Here is a 24,396-nt window from a genome sequence, read left to right as displayed (position 1 = left end):
AGTACCGTTCTCAGACTTGTCCATCGGATTGTCACTCCAGAGAACACATCTCCAGTGCTCTAGAGTCCAGTGGCGGAGTGCTTTATACCACTGCTTGGATGCTGTTGCTTGGCCATGGAAACCCATTCCATGAGCTCTCTACACACTGTTCTTGAGCTAAACCAAAGATCACGTGAAGTTTGGAGGTCTGTAGTGACTGACTCTGCAGAAAGTTGGTGACCTCTGTTTACTATGTGCCTCAGCATCCGCTGACCCCACTCTGTCACGTGGGGTACCCCTTTGTGGCTGAGTTGCTGTCACGAATACCACTAACAGTTGACTGTGGAATATTTAGTAGCGAGGAAATTTCACGACTGAACTAGTTGCACAGGTCGCATCCTATCACAGCACCATGCTGGAATACAGTAGACATCGCCCAAGTCGAAGTTGCACAAATTGGATTTTTGCTCTCGTCAGATGGCTTCTGCAGGTCCCGATTTTTCCTAACATTAATTCCAATAAAAATGATCACCTAAATTGGATCATACAAGTTGGATTTTTGCCATTGTTGGATGAAAAATCTGGTCCCGTTGTAATGCATTTCCAATTAAATGTGATCGCATAAGTCGGATGAGTTTCGCGCTAAAGCCCTCCATGGCTCCCGCCACATCCAATTCCAGTATTTATGATCTATGCATACTCCATGCATCGGCTCATTCATGCACAGCTACACACACTAACAACACCTGGAGATTGCTTAAGTGTCTATACAGTCACATGATGTCTGGATTGGCTGCACTGGGCAAATCAGTTCATTTCACCGGAGGCAATCATGATAAGCGCAGGAGTCAAGCGTAAGCTACAAACTTGCACTTATGAGGAGAAATACGAGATTATAAAATTTGCAGAAGCAAATCCAGGGATGAAGCAGAAAGCCATTACAGCAAAATTTGACATTAGACCCCAAACTGTCTGATATTTTGAAGAATCGAATTTTATCCAACTTAGACGGACGGATCTTTTACAAGTCAGATGAAATTTCATGGGCCATTTGAATACGACTTGGGCAATTTTTACTGTATATTGAATTCCCGAGAGCGACCCATTCTTTCACAAATGTTTGTAGAAGCAATCGGCATGCCTAAGTGACTTTATACACTTGTGGCCATGGAAGTGATTGGAAACATGTGAATTCAATTATTTTGATCGGTGAGTGAATACCTTTGGCAAAATAGTGTATTAGGCTGCTATATGCTTTATTTATGATCAAGATTGGCTTACTTTCATTTGCACAAACACAGGTGGGACTCAAAAAGGTCTGCAGAACGTCAATACCACTGTTTCAAAGCAGGTCCACACATACTAGCAGGTATTTTCTTCCTCTACTTCACAATTGTTCTGATCTGTTGGTGGGAAAAATAGTATTTTAGAAAATATAATTATTTTAGTTATACAATGTCACAAACTCAGCAAAACATGGTATTGTTATGTAGACTAGTCACATGTGGTAAAAGAGAAATTATTTGTTTATATATATACTCACTATTTATTGATTTATACACAGAGATAGGCTGTCACCTTCATTATAAAGCCCAGATTAACATGATTGCTGGGTTTTGCAGTTTTGTGAGTAAATTTTTCTTTTTGGTTGTGAGAATTTTTCATGTTCCTTGTTTCTTTGGTAAATATGGTTTTCAGCTTCTTTGCATTTATTATACATTTCTTGTGGTTCCTGTATATATTTACTCTCTTGGATTTAGAAGTTTAAAAACCCAGTTTTTTTCCCCAGTGTTTATTTTCTACCCTCATTAGTTAAGTTGAGCTTCATTTATAGATTCCATTGTCTGTTAAGTCTTCAGTTATGGTTAAGTTTTAGTTACTGTGACTCTCAGGTTATCCTTTAGTTAGTCCCCTTTGTGTTGTGTCTTTGTCTTTCTATGCTTCCTTGTCTAGTCCATCTCCCCCTGTGTCAAGTTAATCCTTGCTTTCCTCATTCAACTGTGTCTTTCTATTTTATTTTGGTATTCTGTGTCCTCTCTTGAGTTCACTTCCCCCATCTCATTATGTGTCCCTTCTGTTATCTTGCTCCTCATTATCCTGTTAGTGTATATAATGTCTCGGTCTCCCTTTGTTCATGGTTGTGTTGTACTTCATAACTGTGTGAACCCCAGCTCTGCACGTTCCTGCTCCGAATTTCCCTGTGAATCTGTATTCCCTGGTGATGTCTAGCTTTTTGGATTCCCTTGCTCAGTTCCCTGTTTGTTACTGTATTTTGGAGTAATCATGATTAAAAGCTCATTTTGAGTTAGACTCTTGCCTCCAGTGCTTTGCATTTGGGTCTACAATAAACAGCTCACACAGCCACCTCATGACATAAATATGTTTTGTGGCGCCATACAGATGTTAGTCAAAAACACATCTTTTGATAGCTGCTGAGCCCTGTTCTTGTATCATGTCAGATGTACTTCAATCCTAAAGCAAAAAAAACAAAAAAAAAAAAAAACCAATCAAAGTTTCTCACCCACAACCTGTGCCTCACAAATCTGAAGCTTATGTAATGTTAGTTAGGGAAAGTGTTGTCTGGGCTTAAAGATTTAATCCTGTCAGTGTTACTGGCTATTTTATTGTGTCTGCTTTTGGGAGGTGCTTTGCTGCCTCGCACATTGACGGAATTTGCATTACTGCTATGAATTAGTTATAGTGGCTCTATCTGTTTTTCTCTTTGATTAGCACTGTATTGTCAAATTGATTCGCACACACTGTAGGCGACAAATTTAACACCTTTGCTGGCGTATTGTGACTGTTAAGATTATAATAAATATTGCAGCAGTTCTCTCAAGGTTGTTGTCATTGTTTTGGAGACTCTCCAATTGACTGAAGAAAACAAACAGTATCTAATAATAAGAATATAAGTAATATAATGTGCATTGGCTTTAGAAATGTTTCTCTGCTGAGTGTGAAGAGGTCAAAGCCTCTAAATCAACTCTGCACTCTGTATTCACACAACAAGATCTGTTCTTCGTGTGCTGACTCCCTGAAATGCCTAACTCTGCAATCCCAAACCGTCTTTTCTAAATAATTGAATGGCATGAGGTGAATTAAAAAATGTTTTTTTTTTACTTAAAGCATTGCAGACTTTATCTCTAAATGACTATGCCCTAAAATGAACCTCAACTACTTTTTTTTCTCTGAGAAAATAAAAATACATATAAACATATAAAAAAAATTATACCCAGCTATATAACAAAAGACTACCTGAACTTTATTACATATCAGTTAATCACCTGTAATTGTAGATATTATCTCATTTCAGTCAAATCGGTCTTTGGCGACAGGCTCAAACAAATCTCTGCAGCTTGCACCAGACTGTCCTTGAGCTCACCACCTGCCACTTGAAGCCTTAGAAACACAACACTGAATGAACACAAACGCCTCTTAAAACCACACCTGAATATAAATTATGCAAAAGGTTGCGTGGGTGAAGGAAATTAAACTGCAAGTAGCAGGTAGTGCAGTACGTGTCAAGGTGCAGTATGGAGAATAAGTGCCACGTGTGCTTATCTGGGCGAGCTTGGAAGAGATTGCGGTCATGTATTATTGGATTGTGTATGGAACTGTGGCGCCTGCCTGAACTAGCAGAAGGTGAAATTGCGTGCTCGCACATAATAGCACTGTATGTAAAGGAAAAAAAAAATATACAGTTAGGTCCATCATTCGTTGCACGAAGATACTAGTTTGTGTAGTTTTGCCTCTCAACAATCAATGTCAAGGTATTGCTGCCATTACACAGTCTGCCATTTTCAGAGGCTCAAAATGAATGGAACAAACAAACTTAAATATAAAGATTGTTTTTAATACTTAGATGAAAATCCTTTGCAGTCAATGGCTGTCTGAAGCCTAGAACTCACGAACATCAACAAATGATGTGTTTTCTCCCTTGAGATGTTCTGCAAGGCCTTTACTGCACCTGCCTTCAGTTGCTGTTTGTTTGCGGGTGTCTCTGCTTTCAGTTTTGTATTTAATAACTGAAAATCATGTTCTACTGCATTGAAATAAGGGCAACTGACTTGGCGTTTGAAGAATATCCCATTTCGTTACCTTGAGAAACTCTTGGGTTGCTTTTGCAGTGTCTGTTTCTATCAATATCCATTTGCACTCTGAATCACCGTTCGATCAATTTTGCAGCATTTGTCTGAATCTGAGAAGAGAGCATAGCCCTGCACACTTCAGAATTCATCCTGCTCCTTCTATCAGCAGTTACATCATTAAAGGCTAGTGACCTGGTCCCACTGGCAGCCATACATGCCCATTGCCTCCACCGTGTCTGAAAGATGATCTGATATGCTTTGGATCATGAGCTGTTTCTCTCCTTCTCCATACCTAACTGTAAATGTAAAAATACTGTATGTGTTCATTATATTACATTTAAAATGTAACAAATGCAAGACATTCACATCAACATAGTGACTGTTCATAGTAAAAGCTACATCATCTGATGGTAAGAAATCTCCTACTCTGAGAGCTCCTTCCTGCTTAGAGGAACCATTCACCTGAAACTCAACCTTGCTGTGAGAGCAGTTTCATGTTTTTTTTCCCCCTTTCTACTAAAGCAAACCTGCAAAGGAATTGTGTGTCTACCTGTGAGGCTTGTGAGAGTGTGACAGCATGAAAACATTAACAACCTTTCTTTTGGCTGTGCTGTAATGTAATGCTAGGTGTTACATGCTTCCTGTGGTCTATGGATGTCATTTGGTTAATTTGAGTTTGTGGTAAGCTGTCCCTTTAAGAAACACATTTAATGATATTTAAGTGAACAAAAACACTTGATTTAGTTAAGCATAGAAAGCACAGTAACAACAGCAGTGCACAAAGTTTTTAATTATATAGCAACCAATCAAATTCTTCACCATCATTAGCCTCTGTAACTGTCCTTGCACTTGCAGCCAAATAACCCAGCCAAGTGGTATCATTCTTTCTTTCCTGCTCGTAATAGTTCACCATGCGGCATTAAACAAGAATATAAACCATCATTATTTCCTTAATGTAGAGCCAAATCCAAACTCTCTTTCAAAACTGTCTAGAAATTGGACAGTTTTGAACATTTGCATGTTAGACTTAGAAATCAGATTGAACTCTGCATCAAGTATGTGGTCTGTCAGATCATAGTGGCTGTGTTGTACAAGACATGACTGTGATTCAATGCTACCAGTCAGCTGGTAACCAGGAGATGTATGTGATGAATGAGGCAGTAATTATGAAGTATAAGCAAACCAGCTGACATTTTGGCTTGTCATAGCAACATTAAAAACAAAAATGAGCTGTCATGGGTTTGGATACTTTTCTCTGTAAAAACTTTTTTTTTTTTTATTGTTACCTTTATTATATACAGAAATAGCAAATTATCAAATGATTCAATTTTACCTGATCTAAAGAGATTTGTCTAAAACATGGTTTGTGTCACTAATTCTAAAGCAGACTAAATGCACAGTATAACACTCACAGAAAGACTCCTGCATAAAATTGCTTTCAGGGACGGTGGCTTATTTGCCCAGACTGACACTGAACTGCTATGTGACCTGGATCATCTTAGCTCAGAAGACAAGATGAGCCATGTACTTTTCTGCTGTATAAAATGGATCCCCTGTAAGCCCCGGGAGAGAAGAGAATCGGCCACACATCATCACTCTTGGTGTTATAAGAGATGTCTCCAAACACACTTCCACAAGGCAAATATTTTTTGACATGGTGTCCACTTGCTACTCATCTCATATATTGAAAGATCCAGTAACTTTAACAGATTGCTAAAGTAGAGTGAAGATGATAATGGTTGTCACAGCGCATTTTGTAGGTTAAGAGGCAGTTAGGGGTGTGGAAATTCTCTGAATTGGAGAGTCTATACCTATAGAATGTGTCAAAAAGATGGATGGAGCCAGTGTGACAACATCCTCTGGTTAGTGAAGTCCATTTTAAAGCCTAGAGCTGAGCATTTTTAGCTGTCTCCATCTTGGCATTTTGAAACCTGACAAGATGAGCAAAGGGTGCACTAGACTGAGGAACATGGAGATTTGTCCTTCGCAAGGCAGCCCACCCTAAAGCATAACTTGCTTTACAAACACTTTGGACTTTAATGGGGACTATAATTTACAAAATTTACACTATGCTGTAATAAATTTATAGCCTGGCACCATAAACTCATCAGGCAGGTGTGTACTGATAATAGGAGTGAGCAATAGGGTTGTTTTCCATATTGACTTCTATTCAACCAATTTTTTAAAAATAAAAACATTTTTGTGACCAGACCAGTTACCCCATTAGAAAGAATGCAGATTTAGGGCATAATCACATTGGCTTCACTTTTCAGACCCATCTTTTATTTAGCCTAGGCTCCTCAATTTTTAGATCACGACCTAAAAATGAACTCCACTGTTCTGACTGATTTCACCAGACTCGCATGTTACAACCATCCCTTAACAGCTCCACGACTAACCAGCACAAGCAGCATGAGCACGTAGCTAATTTCGTAATGCACTTTACCAAAACTGTTTCTCAACTGTTAATTAGCCATCCTACATTGTCTTAAAAAAATGGCTGAACGGGACACTCAGCTAGCCCGTGGATTTCACTTAAAAGCTTATTTAACTTTTGCATAATGCTCCTGATCTGTATACGTTAGCTTGCTGCACCCTCTATATCATAGCCACACCTTAGCAACCTCAACATAGGAATTTAGATTAGACGCAGTATATCATTTCCTACTTACATGGACCATCAAAGTTAATGAAATACCTGATGATAATAAATGTACCTCACCTGGTTGAATTCTTTAATCACTTAATTGTATGCAGGGGTTAGTAAAAGCAAAGAGTTATTGTTTGTGCAAAGTGGTACACCAAACAGTCCCCTAACGATCATCTCCAGGTTAATAGGGGTCTATAACTGTCTGTTATCAATCCAGACTTTGGCGTATCGACAGAGTAAAAGCAGCTGTGGGAGCTGCACATGTGGCAGGAAGTAATTAAGCTTCCATTACACAGAGCTGATCATCTTTGCATGCCATTAATGCACTCTAAAGATTTTCCTCTTGGCCACTTCAAAACACAAGGCCACAGTTAATGTAAATAGCTACGCGGTGACCTTCCCGTCACCACAATCTTTCCCTTCTGAGGGAACATCAGCATTAATGATGAATCATAATGGAGTCTGGCATTTTTGTGTCATTATCTGACAGACTGCAGCTTCTCCATCAACCCCAAAGACACCTACATCTGAATCCTATTATACCCCCCTCCTTCTGAGCTGTGGTAATGTGAGGAGGATCACCAAGCATTTGTTAACACGCTACACCTGTGATAAGCTGCACTTATGTTAGACAGCTGAGTAAAGCAATGCATTGTAAATACCAAATTTGATGTGTTTCTGCACACCCACACATTGACACACAGGCAACACATAAAGTGCTTTTATTACCAGAGGTTCCCACACACAGACAAAAATCGCACAAAGTTTCTTTTGTGATAATGTTGTGACTCTGCACGAGTTTCCCCTCGAAAAGTGCAGTTTTTTTTCGATTCACTGACCCTCTCCTCTCCCTGACTCCCTGAGCTTGGTCATGAAATATGTATTCACATTCATTATGTTTGGACCCAGAATCAACACCCAGAACCAAAGGACTATCCTTCCTGTCAGTCCCAGTAGTCCAGCCTGCTTCTTCGACACTCTAGCCTGTTCAGGACTCACAATAGAGCTCTGTTCAGTTTCTGTGTCAAAGCTAAAGCTGAATGAAGACAGTTTTAAACTGATCACCATGAGTAAATCTGTCACAAGCTCTAAACTTTTGTCTCCACTAATTCTTAAACAAAGAATGACAAATGAGAAACTTAAGTATAGTAAACATCTTGCCTTCCTTGCTATTATTCTCCTTCTGAATTAGGATGTTTTTCTGTACATGTTTCATTTAGTATAACAAAAGATGTTATAAATGTATTTTAAGCTTCTTTGTTGAAATGGTTGCTTCATCCAATTTGGCTGCGTGTCTGCGCAAGCTTGAGATCCAGCTGAGCCTTGTGAGGACTGGAAGCAGGAAATGAGAATGATGGAAACATTCAGCCCTGGGGCTCCTGTACAGGATCTGGAAACCAAAAAGAAGACAGTGTATCTAAAGAGAAGAAAAAAAAAAAAAGCATGACCTACTCTGAAACACCATGTCATTGCCATGTGAGGTAAAAGAGAGAACTTTCAAACAATCTAAAAATGAATTGAAAAAAAAGTAGCACCCACCCAAGTCTATCATTTACAAACAGTTATGAGACAGAATTTCACACATGGACTTGTTCAAGTGAAAAGCAGTGCTACTAAGAAAGCTCATTAATGACGGTCCTCAGGAGTTTTGATGAATATATTTGCTTTTTCCAAGCAGATGGTGGTAGCTACTGAGACAGAAATCATAATTCTAGGCATGCCACAGAAATACGCATACTTGAACCAGTTGGCCATGTGTCCACATGGCATCTCTTCAGGGACTAGAAATAAAATGGACACCTAATATTCAAACCATTTCACAGAGACATTCACTTAAAACGGCACATTCACAGTGCTAAAACAGAACTGCTGTCAGATTGTGAAGCATCAGTATAATGCAGTGTGCCACCTCTGATCATCAAGAAAGATGCACAATTTAAAGTAAAATTGGTGTCATCATGCTCCTCTGTGATGCACAAAGTGCTTTAAGCCTACATCTTCAGAGAGCAGCTTGCACTGTTTGAAGTGTTCAAGGATTTGTATTTTGTCCAATGGGCACTGCAGCCTAAGATGATGAATGAAAAGAAAAGTTGAGACTCTAAACTATGCACCAAATTCTTGTGTTATGTTCGTTCACCTAAAATGTCAAGCACAAATGTGCACAACACCTTCAACTCAAATGAAAAGCGACAAAAACTGTGATCTTGTTGCCTGGTCAATGTATATACCCCCTGGCGTTGCTTTTTTTAGCTGTTCAAGCTGTTTGTGATTGCAAATAAGTCAAAAGTGTATGCACAGTAATAATATATGCTTCCACTGAGCCATTTTGGCTTTGAGCCCTAGTCTGCTAAGTGGTGTGCAAATAGAGAAAGTAAATTACCATAATACCACATTTCAGGCTGTTGTAAAAGGCATCAAGGACACGGAAACAGACAGCAAAAATTAAAATGCAAATGTGCTGAGCCAACGGCTGCTTCCGAACACTATTCACGTTAAATTGTGTGAAAGGTCTCAAGGATGTGACCTCGGGAAGACCTTTATGACGATTACATGACTTGGTCCACTGCTGCATCAAGAGGCAAATGGTGCTTAATGTGTAGCTTCAAGAAATTTTGATTGAATTGAAGCTTGATTTCATTTTTTTTAATTCAATAGAATTTTATTTGTATACAACAGCATTGTTATGAAGTGGCTCTATACAGTACAAAGCCCTTACAATAGCCTGTCATACAGAAGCCCAATGATTTAAGGGTAGAAAGTAGTGCAATAACTGCCTTGAAGGCAATACAATGTGTTGTTGGCACCAAGGACACAGCTCTCGCCTGCTTTTGCTCCTACAGAAAAAAACAAAACAAAACAAAAACTTTTTTGTAATGGAAGAATTCTCCTCATCCTGAGACCCCTCCATCTTTCTCTAGGGTTAGTTCTTGGTCCTGTTTTATTCTCTATTTATATGCTTCCACTGGGCCAGATAATCTGTAAATAAAGCAGTAATTTCCACTGTTATGCAGATGATATGCAGCTATGTCCCACAGACAGGTAGCAACATAAATACAATCTCAGATCTTATGGTTTGTCTCCACTAACTAAAAATGATATATTTATTATTATTATTATTATTATTAGTCCCTCTACATGTGTCTCAGTCAAGTCCATCTCCCACCTCCAGCTCGTTCAAAACTCAGCTGCCAGACTTGTAACAAATTCAAATATAGACAAGTCCAAATCACTACCATTCTTGCTACACTACACTGGCATCCTGTTACATATGGAGCTGCTTTTAAATGTTGTTAACTATTTTTAAAGCTTTACACGGACTCGCTCCAACCGACATTATGGATGTAGTCACACCTTGTGAACTGAGCCACTGTTTGCATTGCTCAGGTCAAACCCTCATAAAGGGATTTAAGATTTATCTGATACAAAAGAGAACACACAATTTACTCTTAGCAAGAAAAAAATCTATTTGTTTAACGTGCACACACCATACTTTATATATGAATCTTTGGGATTTCTATATAGTTCCAAAAATCTGGATGTGATGGATATCTGACTCAAAAGTGAAAAAAAAAAAATCCATATCCATCACAGGAAGGTTAAGAAAGTCTCATACTTTTCAAAAGTGAGAGGGTACAGACCCACTGCCAAGAGAATAACATGCAGAACACAACAACAGCCTGCCATTCATCACTCGCCAGCTTCGGGTTCAGAGAAATGCGGTTTTATGTAAGGTATAAAAAGACAATGCTGCTGGCTTGCGTAGATAGGCCAGGGTTTGCTGCAGCATATCAAGACCCAAATCTTGCAGATAAAAGATGTTTGAATTGCTTATCTCCAATTATTTTCCTTGCAAACATATTGTTTCTCTACATGGCTTTGTGGTATTTGCCCAGTAAAAAAAAAAAAAAATCCCTTATTCTTGAAAATGCACATTGCCATTTGTTTTAATCAGGCAGTTTGGCCGCACATCTGAGCTTACCCACAGGGACGGCTAAAATATACTTCTACTGAGCACAGAGAACTTAAGATCCTCTAGAGGCTATGTGCCTCAAAGAGCAGGCATATGGTGCATTACTTAGATTGTATTTAACTTATTATAAAATGCTGCTTTGTGTATGTTTCTTCTTAAAATTATATTATATGACTTCATATTGAGTGATTAGCCAAAGACAAATTTAGGACAGTTATACTGTACAACCTTTACTCAGAAAAAAAGTTAAACTAATGAATTTTGAACCAGAGCACAAGATGCGAGGACAAACCTACTTCAAGTCAGTTCTAGTCATTTTACATAAAACATACCATTCATCCCCAGTGACACAATTTATAATTTAAAACACATGCACCAGACCACACAGGAAAATCTCAGAGGGATAGAACGATACAATAATCTGTAGAAAGGCACCAAGATGAAGGCCGGTATGCTATTTCCAAATTTTGAGCAAAAACACTCAAATCTGAACTAAAGTTTTATGGGTTCCTCCTCGTGGTTTGGCAGTTTGACACTTAATCAAACAAACACTTGTCACATGCCTACGCCTCGGCTCTCGCTTTGACAGAGAAAAATGCATGATGGCAAAGTACATAACAACTGTAAGTGCTGCAAATAAAGTTCATTTCAAGTTCGAGTGCATAGAACCAGTGAAAAATGAGGGTGGGATGTCTGAGGGGAAGGGGCAGAGCTAAAAAGTCAAACAAAAGGCATCAGGCATAAAGACTTGTTTGTACTACAACTGGGTCAGCGCAGACATGAGCCGGAAGGGAACCGATTGATTCCCTGAACTAAAATAGTTGTGCTGGAGTATTGAACTCCTGATTCCCTACATTTTAAAACTGAGAATCTACTTTTTAAGTCCAATTATTATTCAGAAAGAAGCAAATCTCTTGCAGATATGTTGCACTCAGTCCCAATCAAACATGTAATTCATGTGCCTCTGAAAACAACAAATTATTATATTATGTTCTGTTTCCACTAGTCCTCGAGTCAAGACAGTCTGTTCTCCTGAGCAACAAGCTCTGCATGGCTTCACATTAAAGCCTCCCTCTTTCTAAATTTAATGCCATTACCAATGGGCAGACAGTCTGTCTTCATATCTTGTCATACCCTCTGTGTATCAGATTTAGTTTGGTATTTTGTCAATGTATGTAATCTCATAGCTTGCAATGTATATGCTGCTATATGCAGAATATGCATCTACCAGTGGATTTATTAAAGTTGTTTAATGTTGCTAGATTACTGTTTTTGCTCTTACTTCTCCTGATCTTAACATAACATTGACCCACCGACACACGCACTTCCTTCTACCTTTTTTTTTCCTGTGCACATAAGCATTAGCATCAAACTAAATCAACAAGCTCCCGTACTCATACTGTAAACTCTGCTGCCAGCTCCAAAGACAAAGCTGTCAGGTACCTTTACCACACACCAAACAGCCCCCTTCACAAAGATGGATCAATGTGCTTCATGTATCTGTTAGTAAAAGCTCTGAACAATCGTCTAGTAAAGAACAGCATTTTATCTTGATGTGACAAGGTTATCCAAGAAGGGTCAAAGTGTTCAAAAGAAAGCCACAACACCCCTCTCTGTGTGAGCTTACTGAAGTTTGATCATCACCGCCAACAGGAACATGACCTCCCTACTGATTGAGGTGGACCTCCCCAAACAAACACTGTTGCCCCCATCTGCTGTATGTTGTTTACAACCTCTTCACGTGAGAGAAAATACAGAGTGAAATAGAAAAAAAAAGTGCAGGACAGGACACTTTATCATGGTGTTATTTACTTTAGTTGTTTCTCTTTTTTTTTTAATAATCTGCTATTTAGCAGAAATGTGTTTTATTTAAACAGCTGACTTAAAATGTCATTGTTTATAAACCCATCATGACATCTAAAAATTAATCTAAACTCGGCATCATTTCTGTTCTTTCAGAAAAAGGGACAAAAATACGAGTCGGCAATAAAAAAAATTCTGAAATAAGGTATGATTATACAAATAATCCCAAAGAACATTGTCCATAAATGTCTCAAAATGAGGAGAGTAATTGGTACTGACAGTCAGTGATGAGTGAAATTGAACTGCAGAGTAATTACAGAGTTAGATTCATCATAGTTACTGTCTATAATTATGTCTTGGCAGTTTTACTGTAATTCGGCGATGAGACAGATTACAGTGAAGAGAATGTGCAAGAGACAGCAGAAAATATCCACCAACAACACCTCATCCTAAATCGAAGCTCATACTGAATGCAGTGTGTTTCTATATATGTGCTGTGAAAAATAGCAAATATATGCCCTGCTGTGTATGCCGCAATGTATAAAATGGAGATTAATATCAGCAGCATTTTCTGGGACATTTCAATATCAGACTGTCAGTGTGTCACACGTTTCATTACAAACTGTGCGTTTGGGTAGCGAAATGGAAGAAAAAAAAAAACAATCGAACAGAATAGGCAAATACCAAAAAATAAAAATAAAAAAGTCAGCTCATGTTTTGAGGGGACTGTTTTTTTTTTTCTTCTCAATGCCAAACTACAGTGAAACTGTCAAATACAAACCCGTGACAAACTGAATACTGACACTTTGCTTGCCTCTTAATTCTGAAACTAAAGCACAGCACAGTTCCAGCACCAGTGAACTGATGTTTTTATATGCAGTCTCCTAAGATATAAAGGAAAGCAGAAGGTTTCAAAACTTCAGCGTACGCTCATTGTTTCCACTTCAAATAAAACTAAGGGTCTCATGGCATACATTACATAAAAGTAATAAATCAAACAGGAGCATTAGTGGATGCATGGCACATAATGTGAGCAGCATAACTATGTGCAATCCATATGATGAATTGCAATAATAGTACTGACCCTATCAATCAAACCCAATAACTGAAACTCTGTATGAAAGGACCAGTAAGTTAATTTTAGCCTCCAACTGATACCTGGAAGTATTTCTCCACTGAACCAAATGACTACATACAGTAAATGTTGTAGTACAGTACAGTTTAGTACTTTTCACTTCTGTTTAAAATCTGAAAAACACATTGCTGATAGACGGCTTTTCTGTTCTCTGATTATTTAAATTTAGCTCTTCACAAGTCAGCGCACTTGAGAGACAGTCAACAAAAGCTCTGTAAATGACTGTGGAATAACATTACCCTGTGCTGAAGTAGCTGATGTAGAAAAAGGCCATGGGAACAATACCTGGATTTTTTTGGGAGAATGCATTTGGCTGAATGATATTAAAAGTGTGTGATGACCCCTGAACTCTGTGTTCCAAGCTGAAGGTATCAGGGAAAACAAATCACATGATCAGATGATTTGGCACATCTGAGGCTATGAAGTGGGATTTTGTCTTATCCAGGTAACTTTAGGTTACCTGGATAAGGTTAGGCTTAGGGTTAACCTTTCTGTAGTATGAAGGCAGTTCACTTCTTACTAGGGTGCATCATCATGGTAACCTATAATGCAGACCTAATCTGCTCCAGATTAGAGATTAAGAGGTATGAAATCACCACCTCCCGACCATTCAATTCTCTGGAAAACAGCATCACTGTTTCTAGGAGATCCCTCAGACCTCTGTGCGCAAATAGCACATGAGCCTGAAGTTTTAATTAGAGTCTGAAGTCTTTGTCTTTCCTTCATGAACATCAGTAATAAATTAGATTCTTAAATGCAACTTTAATCCCTTATTGTTTTTTTTCCTGTTGACTGTAAACACTTCTGTATGTATTATGACACAAAACACTGCACCTATTTGTACTTGCTGATCTCATACAAATGTGCAAGTATACTAAGCTTACATTTGAATTCTATTTTTACATTTATTCTTTCTTTGCTCTCAAATCATTAAACACCACTAAGTTTGCAGCTGAAAGAATCAAAACAAAAACTGTCTTTTAAAGATTAATTTAATGAAATACTTGATTATAATCCATCAGATTCTCCCATTCCTTAATGATAGTCGTGATACTAATAAGTCTGTTAACTTACACATTCACCATTTTTTTCTGGCTTTCAAGTAGGCTCAACTTTATTAATATAGTTGTCTTTTCCATACTGACAAAAGTGCATAAAATGTTTTCACATTTTTTCATATTAAACTACTGCATGGTGCGTTCCCTCTCATACACACTGCTGTGCTGCTTTCAGTCTGTATTATGTGTTTAACCTCTTCACATTTTTCCCCATAGTATAGTTTTATCTTCCTTTGAAAAAAAACAGCAGCTCTGTTGTCAGCACACTTATTCATAATTGTGATTGGTCAGATGTTGCTAACACTGCCTTTTTCATGTGAAAGTGCAGAGGAAAAGCATGGGTTAATGTAGCGAGTTGATTTTGTTTAGCCAGATTGTTAGGGTAAGTGAATCCACATAAAGATACCCTAGGTATGATGAATTCCTTTCATAGTATAGGGTTCTGGACCAAGAGATGATGAAAGTCTGTTCTGCTCAGTTATTGAGGTTCCCTCCCATTCTGGCTTGTCCCCACTGGTGTTTGCAATTTTGCTTTACAAAACCCCGCATCTCACTATGCTCAAACACCCACATTTTCACCACTGATGCCCTTATAAACATGTCATACACCAATCAGGCATAACATTATGCCCACTGACTGGTGAAGTGGATAACACTGATTATCTCATCATCATGGCACCTCTTAGTGGGTGGGAGATATTAAGGAGCAAGTAATTTTTTTTTCTTCTCAAAGTTGATGTGTTAGAAGCAGGAAAAATGGGCAAGCTTAAGGATTTGAGTGAGTTTGATCAGGGCCAAATTGTGATAGCTAAGACGACTGGGTCAGAGCATAACCAAAACCGCAGCTCTGGTGGGGTGTTCCTGGTCTGCAGTGGTCAGAATCTATCAAAATATGTCCAAGGAAGGAATGGTGGTGAACGAGTGAGAGGGTCATAGGCGGCCAAAGCTCACTGATGCATGTGGGGAGCGAAGGCTGGCCTTCTGATAGAAAGGTGTCAGAATACACAGTGCATCACAGTTTGTTGTGTATGGGGCTGCATAGCTGCAGACCAGTCAGGGTGCCCATGCTGATCCCTGCCCACTGCCGAAAGTGCCAACACTGGGCACACAAGCATCAAAACTGGACCACGGAGCAACGGAAGAAGATGGTCTGGTCTGATGAATCATGTTTTCTTTTACATCATGTGGCCAGGTGTGTGTGCATCGCTTAACAATGGAACACCTGGCACTAAGGCAAGCCGGTGGAGGCAGTATGATGCTTTGGCAATGGTCTGCAGGGAAACCTTGGGTCCTGCCATCCATGTGGATGTTACTTTGGCACATATCACCTATCTAAGCATTACTGCAGGCCATGCATCCTTTTATGGAAACGATATTGTTTGGCTGTGGCGTCTTTCAGCTGTGCTCTGCCACAAAGCATCTCGATCCAATCGAGCATCTGTGGGATGTGTTGGACAAACAAGTCCAATCCATGGAGACCCCACCTCACAACTTACATGACTTAAAGGATCTGTTCCTAACATCTTGGTGCAGATACCACAGCACACCTTCATGGGTCTAATGGACACCTCGATGGGTCAGGACTGTTTTGGCAGTAAAAGGGGGGACAAACACACCATTAGACAGGTGGTCATAATGTTGTGCTTGACTGGTGTACACTTGCTTTCTTGAATGCTTAGTGTTATTATGAGAAATGTTCTACTTCACTGTCCATTACTGCCTTTTCCATGTTTGTAATAACCTTATAGATAAATTTAGATTTAAAAAACAGATGCAACATTTAACATCTTATGTAATATTACTGTTGTCTGATGAACCAAGCAAGTTGACAGTAAAAGTCCTGTTAAAGTGCTGCTCTAATATATAACATAGCGTAGCCTTAAGCAGTGAAATCCAAAAGGACAGCATCCAATCCATAATTAGTCCCAGTAGTTGCAGCCCTTGTTTGAAAAATTACTGAATAAGTAATTAGAAATGAGTTGTTATTCTAGAGAGCAAACCCTCTGCAACTCTGAAGTCATTACAAACACATCAAAACATTCTCTATCTATACTTTGTCATGAAAAATTTCCCTTCTACAAAGCAATTACACAGGGAAATGAGGAAGTACTGCAGGTACTCTCCTGAAATACAAAGGATGGCACTGCAGAAGGGATTTGGGTCTTTAAGCACTTGGACACAGAGTGATTAACCTTTATCTTTCAACCTGTCCCTGTCAGACATCATTAGTGAGGGGACATTCACAAGAAAAGGTGGCCTGAAACAAGCAGAAACATAATGTGGGCTACGTACTCCCACGTTTTGTCAGTTTTAATCCAAAGAAGCTGGTGAAATGTGCTTCGACATACGAATAGAAAGCATTAAGAAATACAGCACTGTGCCAGGAAAACAAATAAACAGCCTTCATTTTTAGATTAGTAAATGCACTGTAATTAATTTTAATTCATTAGTACTTTTCTTGGCTGTTTAAACCTCTCATTTGAAATGAATTATTTTCCAAATCCCTGACTTTTAATTGAGGTATAATTTTGTAAATTGTTTTGTTTTTGTTGGGTTTTCAATTTGTTTGCAGTATTTTATTTGATTTAACATTCACTCTGACTCGCTTCTAGACTTTCCCTTTCCCTTTCCTCGACCTAGCACTACATAACTGCATGACCTCGTGGGCAGACAGGGCCTGGCTAATGAGGAGGCAGTGGCAGGTGAATGCATATTTCTTTCCACAATATTATCCCTGGGGATGTGCTCATTATAGGTGAGCTAGGCAACATGTTCTCCATCTGGCCCTAAGGTAACATTTTTTTTTAATGTATGGCTACTAATACTTATCTCAAGTATATATCAAAGCTTGGTGTGCATAGTATTCATTAAATTGGAGGATTTTGCTCATATTCTGGCACATTTTTATTCTTGGGCTCTCCCAGAATAGATCTGGATGATTCATGGTTCAAATTAATCTTATAATCTTACACTGAGCCTTGGTGTAGCCCCTAAGTTCACCCACTATCTGAAACAAGCTGTTTTAGTTCTTTCTGTCTTTTAGTCCCTTTACGCCAGCTCTCTTTTGATTGGCTGCTAGAGGGTTTGCAGAGCAGGTGGGTGGAACTGCTGCGGTCACAGCCAGAGTGTCCCTGAGATCACCTTAGTAAGGATATAAGACTGACCTCCATGTAATGATGTACATGGAAACGAATAATCCATCAATGCAAAAGTTCCTATTCAATAAAAAAATGAATTTCCATGAAACCTTTCACGGTACCTATTCTATAAGAATTTAAAAGAGCACAAGCAGTTCAAAAAGTTCACTTTCAATTTGAGGACATTTACAGTACGACTACTGAAACAGTGGAGGATATATTTGCAGGCTTTCAAATCGAGCTGCCAGACTAAACTAGGACACTAGTGTTACTGCTGCTTGATGCTGTTCTCATGATAAAATGTTGTACAGATCAAGTGGTCACGTCTTGTGTTTTGCAATACGATTATATAAACCCGACATAAAAATCTCAGAGTACAAACTGAAGTGATGACCTCTACTTTCATACCCTCACACATAATAAAAGCACCAAAGCAAATGGATGGAATAAAAGCATAAAAAGAGGTATATCAGGAAAAAATATTACTCTAATACCTAATTAAATGTAAAAGTGTAATGCTCATGCAATGCTTTATCATAACTAATAGCAGGCTGTAACATATGCTCTACTCTGCTGCACTATGGTTAAAGAAGAAGTCATAGTCCATATATTGTTGAGTCCATCTTTATAGCTGAGCCTTCGCTCTGGTATCTTTACTTTCTTGTTCAGTACACATCATGCAGCTGACAATACAAACAGAACACAAAAGAAAGCAGCTAACTCTGCTGTGTAACTTATCTCATCTAAGCCTATTCTCATGACCTAGCTTGGATATTTTACACAAATATGAAGAAATAAAGCGTTTCATCAACTAGTAAGCTAATAAGCTGGAGCTATTTTGTGGTTCACAAACTCTTTCACTTTCTATCCAAAGTGATTTTCGGGTGCTTTTGGTGGCAAACTTACTGCTTCACTCGATAAAATATTTTTTGCTTTGATGTGCCTATGACTAAATCCCCTGAATGCACTGGGATCATATTGACATTCTCAACACACAGCTTGCACCACTAAGCACACTGCCTAAAACACTGAAGTAAAATGACTATTTTTATTGTTATTGCTGCTGTCGTTAGTGTTTAACAGAGCTGGAAAGCTCTCACTCTCATTACATAAATACTAAAGTGCGACTTGCCAACTGTAAATCGTATTTTTTTCTTTTTTTAATGACATGTCCGGAGGCTTCAAAAATAAAAACAAAGTCTCAACTTCTGAGCAGTAAAACAATAATAAACAGTGATGACCTTTGGCCATTCCGCTTGCATATTTCTGCAGGGAATTGACCTTGTCTCTTTAAAACCCCTATAACAAGCACCAACATGGAAAGTTATATATTTTTTATCAGTAGCATTCAGCAACCTGAAAGACTCGCATTTTTAAACTTACATAACAATCGACATAAACTTTAATCTGCCACCACAGATTTGAAACCTGACTTCATTATTACAATCATGTTGTTATTGGTTTGGCTGAAAGTAGGTAATCTGTGTATGAATAGAATATTTTTAGGAAAAAAAAAAAAGATCCTGCAATATTTGAGTGTCAGGAAACAAAGCAGGAAGAGGACCACAACACAGGACTCACAGTCATACAGGAATAAATTAAAAAAAAAAAAAAATAACTAAATCAACCTTTTATTAGATGGCGTGCCAAAGTCCAAGATCTAAAATCCAAAACAGAAGCTCAGCACACAAAAAACAGGAAACCAGGAGAGTACGCTACCAAAGGGAAGGAAAACAGATGCTCAGACAAAGGACAAAGGGAAAACTGGTGCTATACACACACACACACACAGACACACACACACAGACGCACTGAGGGCTAATCAGGGAATTAGACACAGCTGGGGAACGAGGCACAGATGAAACTAATGAGGATAACAACACCGGGGAAGTAAAACTAAATGCAAAGAAGAGGAGACGACTAACTAGCAAACTAACACAGGAAATAACTGGGAAACTCAGACACAACAGTAAACTTAACAGGAGGAAATGACAAAGTAAAACACGAAGGGAAAACCTAAGGAAACAAATACTCTCATACAAAAAGTAACTGCAACTAAGAGTACTAAAGAAACACACAAAGATGATAATATAAACATACTAAGAATTGAACATAAAAGTAAATAAAGTATTCAATAATAAACAGAATTTAAGAAGTCCAAAAAAAAAAAATCTCAAAACCCTGGATCTTAGTCCCAGGGCCGTGTCAATGAGATATATATTTATTTGAATAGTTGTCTAGACTGTCATGTTACTTTTTTTTAGCAGTAAAGACAAATTTTCTATGTGTGACAGGAAAACATATTATATTTTAGGAGAGTTTATCCAGTCTGTTTACATGACTTTGGCCACTTTTTTCATTATTCCTGTCAAACAGCTTTTAAAGTGACTTTGCCAAGTGGTCTGAGACTTACACAGGCTTTTCTCTTTTTTTAAACATTTTAATGTGCTGAATATGTTAATGAATTATTCTTTGATCTGTCAAAGTTGTTTTTCCTGCTGCCTACAGTAAGTGACTGGGCTGGAGGAAAGGCTTTTTACAGAACCCTAGGCTGGTCAGGCAATCATGCCCCACCACAGCTGCAAAAGCTATATTCAACTCAAAAATATCCTGTTTACAAAAGACATTTTTATTTGGCTGGAAGCTAGAAGTTAAAAAAAAAAAAAGTCCTTTTTTCTCTCTGTCTCATATTCTTCCATTCAATCCTGGCATATATTCTGTACCTCATTTCAGCTTTCAAATATTCTTCAAGGAGAGATATTTAATCTTGCTTAAATGGACCAAGGAAAACATGTTTAGTTATCCTCCTCTGGCAAATGCTTGCGATCGTATTCAATGTTTTCATGCTTTTTTTTTTTTTTTTTTTTAAGCCATAATTAACTGATCAATTATCAGATAAAGGATGAATAAAATATGCCCAGATGCTGGTTTCAATCAGCTGGTCTAGTTTAGTTCAGCTTGCTGTAAGCAGACAGAAAACATAATATAGAATTTTCCCCACATGACATTATCATTCAGTATCTCCCCAACAAATTGATAACAGCCTATGTGCTCATTTCAACCCCATTATCTGAAGAAGCCTTTTTAATTTGGGGGGGATTTGTTGCTTTTTCTTTCAGATGCATCACCCCTTTTACTGTCACTGAATATAAAATGAAATCACTGAATACATTTTCCCTACCAAACTGTCCTCTGAGGGAGAATGCCTCCTGAATAAGTGATACTTCTACAAAAACTCTGAGGGCTTCATCACCTTGTTCAAAAATGCATCATCTACAATTACTGAGCTGATAGGCGAAAATGTTTTTATGAAGCAAAAAAGCTAAAAAATAAAAACACTAGCTTCCCCGCAGTGCTCCACTGGCATGCTGGAAGAACAAGTGCTTGAAAACACTTGAAGGGAACGATTATATGCTTGATTCCTTTGACTAAAATCATTTTCTTTAACTCAATCCTAGAACCCCTTTTTCAAGCAACCACTACAGTGGCAGCTCTAAAGCTTTGGGATATATATGTTTATGACACACATTATATTGTACAACAAAGCACATTATGGTGGATGATGCAAGACTTAGAGCTCTGCAGTCACCATCAAGGCTCCACTTCACTAACTGTCTGGGGATTCTTAGAAATATCAATTCCATGCAGGCTGTACAATGGATGGTGAAAGGTGCAGGTTTAGTGTCACCTTCACAGACTGTTCTATTACTCTGTGCCCTGAGAGGGAGGAACGGCACAGGGATCACAGGCAGCTCATAGTTTCTGTAGTAACAGCTCTGGATCAAGTAAAAGGTGTATCTCTAGCTTACTGTTCTATGCCGGGCATAAATATAGCTGATTTAATACTGTATATAGTTGGCATAATAGCTAGTTGATACCTCCAGAAACCACCCATTCATTCTCTGAGGCTCTGCGTTGTGCACTTGTAGGCAGCTTTCTTTTGTCTGCTTGCCATGTTGGCACACAGGGCCCTGGATGACACTGATATAAATATGGATAAAGCGAGGCACTGGCTGCTTTCAGAATTCAGTGCATGTCTGAAGACACAAATGCTCTTCGGTTAAGGTCAGCAACCAAACAGATCTCTGTCACTTTGAGCTGTCAGTGCCTGGAGAATTTCTCAGACTAGATTATTTTGTTTTAACCTACACATGGTTCTACCTTAAATGAGCTAAAATATATAAATGAGCAGAGTCCTACCTAAGGACATTCACCTGGTTCTTAACTTATCATTGCATCATTCACGTCAGACTTACATTATGTAACAGCCAGTCAATCAAGTTCAAATTCTTTTGCAGCTGATGCAAACTGTAATTTTCACACTTTAGCTGTAACCGATTTATCTTCACAGATAGACAGACTTCAATTATTTCCAATGAAAATCAAGCACCACTGAGAGCATCTACAACACGTCACTAGCTCAAAACTTTAAATACAAGGTGGGCATATTTGTATTTTTGGAAAACGACAGCAAAACCACTAATTGAATCGATCAATACTGAACTCTTTCTGGTGTTATGCAACCCGGTTATACAATCACAGTTCAAATGTTGGCTGACTTAACAATACAGCAGTGTGGTGCTTTTTGTTCTTGGCTTTTGGCAACAGTACAAAGCTGTGATCCTGGGAAAAGGTAGCAGAGAATATTTAATGAAGGAGAAAATGTAATTCAGTAAGTCACATTATTAGAATAGGCTACTTTTAGGTTAGTAGGAGGAACAGATATACTCTGAGAAAATTTAGTAGCATTTATAATTCTGTATATTTCAAGCATATACTGCAGGGCTGACTGATGCTGCAAAAACACACAGGGGAGGTTAGGCTGCATCTAAAAGTTATCACCTTTTTATCTCTTGATTTGGGGGAGAGTGTCAAGTAATTGTTACCAATCAGTAAATCTTCACATTAGGAGCTGGAGCTCTTGCTTGACAAGTATTATCATTTTCAATTATTTCCTCGAATCAATCAAGTTTTAGCTCTAGAGAGAAGGAGGGTTTTTTGGTTCCTATTGAGAAAGTTCCTATTTTATTTAGTTATTGTTGATATTTGTGTATTCCTTTTACTTCCTGTTTTTGTTAGTTTTCCCTCCTTTGTGATTGTATGCCCTGCCCTGATTAGTCACACCTGTGTTCAATTAGCCAATCAACCCCACTGAGTATACACTCAAAGGACCGTGTTAGATACACCTGTTAACACAAATATTTAATCAGCCAATCACATGGCAACAGCTCAATGCATTTAGGCAATGCATATACAGTCAAAACGAGATGCTGAAGTTCAAACCGAGCGTCAGAATGAATGAATGGCAGGATCGTTGGTGCCAGCCAAGCTGTATTTCCGAAACTGCTGATCTACTGGGATTTTCCTGCACAACCATCACTAGGGTTTACAAAGAATCGTCTGAAAAAGAGAAAATATCCAGCGAGCAGCAGATCTCTGAGTAAAAATGCTTTACTGATACCAGAGGAGCATGGCCAGAGTGCTTCAAGCTCATAGAAAGGCTAACTCAAATAACTACTTGTTACAACCAAGGTATGCAGAAGACCATCTCTAAATGAACGTGTCGAACCTTGAAGAAGATGGACTACTGCAGCATTCTGATTTTAGGGCCAGAGTTTTCATGAAGTTGCTTTCATGAAAGCATGAAAGCAAACTTGCAACAACTTTGTGATGCAAAATGTTTCCAGCACCTCGTTGAAGCTATGCCATGAAGAATCAGAAGCAGTTCTGAAGGCAAAAGGGGGTCCAACTCAGTACTAGCAAGGTATCTCTGATGCAGTATTTCGCGAGTACATACACCTGTTGACTTAGGAATTAGCAGGTCATCTTGTTCTTTCTTTAGTCAAGTCATCCAGGGCTTTCTTTTATTCATAGTGTTTTTGTATATTTCATGTTTTGCTTGTTTTGTTTTTCCTGGCATGCTTATCTCTTTGCTTATGACTGCTTGAGCTGTTTAATGGACCTTGACTTTTGTTCTTTGTTTGAATTGTTTGCCACACTGACAGCTCTCTTGTGTATGAGCATCACCTGTTTTTGGATTAAAGACTGGGTTCTGGATTTTCACTCTGTCTCCTGTCTGTCCTGCATTTGGGTCCTCTTCCAACAGTGATTGTCACAGACAGCCTTTATCTTGTGTTCAATCTGTGCTGTAGTTTTTCTTTTGTTTAAGGTGAATTAGGCTAAACCAAACCAGCAAAATCAAGATGAGCTCCAGAGAGAACGACCGATGTAATGACTGAAAATGCTTAACTGGCTGATTTGGGCACAATCATATCCCACTTATCTGAGCCTTGTGTGAGTGAGTGTCTTCAATGGGAGTTTAAATGAGGGGACATCAGTCTAGAGTGGCTGGTTTCTATTGGCAAACAGACTGAATTTACTCCATGACTTAACCAACTGAATACCAAGTCAGATGAGATTTTGCCCTCATAACTCTCTTCACTAATAGAATCCAACAATAATTATAAATGGATCATTTATAAACATTCAGTCTTAAGTCCATTCAATGATTAACAAATCATACACACATTCCCTCTGTGAGAATGTTTCCAGCAGATGAAAATATACCATAACGAG

General features: G+C 38.5%; 1 protein-coding gene across 2 annotated transcripts in view; it reads right to left on the bottom strand.

The window, feature by feature from the left end:
* Positions 1-24,396, bottom strand: part of b3galt1b (UDP-Gal:betaGlcNAc beta 1,3-galactosyltransferase, polypeptide 1b) — a 59,573-nt gene that overhangs the window by 24,529 nt on the left and 10,648 nt on the right. The window contains exon 2 of one of the 2 annotated variants that reach the window (XR_004021692.1): positions 7,157-8,107. The exons of the other annotated variant lie outside the window; for it this stretch is intronic. The gene's annotated coding sequence lies outside the window, so the exon portion shown is untranslated. Of the gene's footprint in view, positions 1-7,156; positions 8,108-24,396 lie in introns of those variants that run through there. 2 annotated transcript variants of the gene reach the window in all.

This window comes from Archocentrus centrarchus, chromosome 21, assembly GCF_007364275.1.
Source record: "Archocentrus centrarchus isolate MPI-CPG fArcCen1 chromosome 21, fArcCen1, whole genome shotgun sequence".
NCBI lineage: Eukaryota > Metazoa > Chordata > Actinopteri > Cichliformes > Cichlidae > Archocentrus > Archocentrus centrarchus.
The sequence above is the reverse complement of the archived record's forward strand: the minus strand, read 5'-3'. Positions and strand labels throughout refer to the sequence as shown.